The sequence below is a fragment of the Glycine soja genome, chromosome 14 (assembly GCF_004193775.1).
Source record: "Glycine soja cultivar W05 chromosome 14, ASM419377v2, whole genome shotgun sequence".
Classification (NCBI taxonomy): Eukaryota; Viridiplantae; Streptophyta; class Magnoliopsida; order Fabales; family Fabaceae; genus Glycine; species Glycine soja.
In genome coordinates this window covers 41828706-41831517 of record NC_041015.1, presented here as the reverse complement: position 1 = coordinate 41831517, position 2812 = coordinate 41828706, and the positions used below count along the sequence as shown (strand labels likewise).

Sequence of the window (2812 nt, the reverse complement as noted above, 5' to 3'; positions counted from 1 at the left end):
GCATGTTCTGCAGCGTCATTTGCCTCACGAGTTCTTCTAGGGAAGGTTGTGGAGGAGCCTCAACTGTTGGCTGTTTTTGGGGCTGTTGCTGTTGTTGGATTGGTGGAGGAATGTATGTTCTGCTTGGGCCAGCAGCATTTTGGAAGGAAGGAGCAGGCTGTTGTTGTTGTTGTTGAGGGCTAGACCATCTGAGATTAGGGTGATTCCTCCATCCAGGGTTGTATCTGTTGCTGGAGAGGTCATAATTGTTCTGCTGTGGTTGATTTTGCTACTGAGGTTGAGGAGGTCTATTGTAAATGTTTGCAGCATAAGCTTCAGGCTGCTCAATTGCTCCAGGTTGCTGCATGGAAGGGCAAAGGTCTGTATGGTGGTCAGCAGAGGAGCACAAACCACAAACCCTTGCGACAGGTACAAATTTCTTATTCAAGGCCAGCTGGGTTACCAAGTTAACCAATGCATCCAGTTTGCCGTCAAGCTTCTTAGTTTCATATGATGCAGATGGGTTTGTAGCTACCTCATGCACTCCTCTAATGACTATGGCATGATTTCTGGCGCTAAACTGCTGGGAGTTGGAAGCCATCTTCTCAATTAAATTTCTGGCTTTAGCAGGAGTCATGTCTCCAAGGGCTCCACCACTGGCAGCATCTATCATACTTCTCTCCATATTATTGAGTCCTTCATAAAAATATTGGAGAAGAAGCTGCTCTGAAATCTGATGGTGGGGGCAACTGGCACATAGTTTTTTAAATCTCTCCCAGTACTCATACAGGCTCTCTCCACTGAGTTGTCTAATACCTGAGATATCCTTCTTGATGGTTGTGGTCCTGGAAGCAGGGAATTTTTTTTTTTTAAGAATACTCTCTTAAGGTCATCCCAGCTCGTGATGGACCTTGGAGCAAGGTAATACAGCCAGTCCTTTGCCACTCCCTCTAATGAATGCAGAAAAGCCTTCAAAAATATGTGATCCTCTTGGACATCTGGGGGTTTCATGGTGGAGCAGACAATGTGAAATTCTTTCAAATGTTTGTGCGGGTCTTCACCTGCAAGGCCATGAAACTTTGGAAGCAAATGAATCAGTCCAGTTTTAAGAACATATGGGACATCCTCATCAGGGTATTGGATGCACAAGCTTTCGTAGGTGAAATCAGGTGCAGCCATTTCCCTTAGAGTCCTCTCACGGGGTGGAGGTTGTGCCATGTTCTCAGAATGTGCAAAATCAGAATGCTCAGAATCAGAATGCTCAAAATTATAATGCTCAAGATCAGGATGTTCAAAATCACCAATAACAGAATGCACAGATTCACCAGTAATGGAATGCTCAGAATGATCAAAAGGTATAAAATGATGCCTAACTAATCTGTGAAATGTCCTATCTATCTCAGGATCAAAGGGTTGTAAGTCAGATGGATTGCCTTTAGTCATACACTACATTCAGCATGCACACAACTAGTTGCCTTGTCATGTAAATAAAGGTGTAGGTTTGAACTACAGCTACCCTCAAATGATATCCAAATGACTTGAAATTTTGTGATCAACCTTATAAAATGATGAGAAGATAGCACAAAAAATTTCAGACAAAAATTCAAAGTCTAACTATGAAATCTAAAATTGGTAGGTTAAGAAAAATAAGTGAATAAAACTTGAAAAATAAAAAACTTTTGACAGAATCGCTTTTTTTGGACGATGGAGACCTCAGCCGGCCTATGGCAAGCTGCCACAGCGTAGGAAATTTTTTTCTATCCCAAATGCATATATAATAATTGCGATTCTGATAACCGGAGCAAAAGTTATGGTCGTTTGAAGTTTTGACAAACACAAAATTTGCTAGTTTTTTGGAACTTTCAAATCTGACCAAACTAAAGGCTCTAGCTATTTTTCCCACAAAATATGGATTAAAAGAAGTTACCACAAAAAAATTCAGCCAAAAATAACAACCCTAGCTACTAAAACAAAAAATCACAAATAATTCAGCATGGGTGGTCGCTAAAATCCGTCGCTAAGGGATTTGTACTACTACTCTGGTTTGCCGCAAGCAGAAATGGTCGCTAAGTCCGTCGCATAACACTATTCACAGCAAAAACCCAAAACTGAAACAGGGGAAGTGCTCAATAGGAAAACTGAAACATAACACACACTAAACAAAATATCAAGATACTAAACGACACTAACACACATACTAACACAATACTAACAATTAAACATAAAACATGAAAGAATTAAACACACAACGCTAGCTATTATGAACCTTTGGACACTGCTCCCCGGCAACGACGCCAAATTTGATCGAGGCCGTACCCGAATCAAATAAACATGAAAATGCAGTAACTAGGAAGTGATCCTAGGTCGTTTCCCAACGAGCAGTGACAAACCAAATGTTCATAATATACTTGTAGTAACAGTAACGATTGGGGGGGGGTTGTTTGTTTTGTGATTAAAGAGCAGAACAAGTAAACTGGAATACGAAACTACTAATATTAAAAACGGGTTGTTTCCTCTGATTCAGAAGCCATTCTCTTATCCTGGGTTATGGAGAATTTGTCCCTAACAGTCAACCACTTAATCCAACCCTATTTCAATTTACTAAGCGAAAATCAACTTAGGGTTTTCAATACGTGATTAGGCACCACATACACCAGTTAGCCCTTCGTCCATTAAGCATGAACGCAAGTTAGGCTCGGAGGCAATTAATCGAACACGAAGCGTGCACTGATTAATATTCACGAATTTGGGATAACTGGTGAAGGGAAAACTGCCAGGAAACCACATTACAAGCGAAACCTCAAAGAGAGTTGGGCTTCGTCCTCAAAAGGAA

At 40.9% G+C, this 2812-nt stretch overlaps 1 non-coding gene across 1 annotated transcript; it reads left to right on the top strand.

The window, feature by feature from the left end:
- Positions 1-710: 710 nt before the first annotated feature.
- Positions 711-817, top strand: LOC114385526. The gene has a single exon (XR_003660897.1). It is a non-coding gene; the product is annotated as a small nucleolar RNA R71 (small nucleolar RNA).
- Positions 818-2812: the final 1995 nt, after the last annotated feature.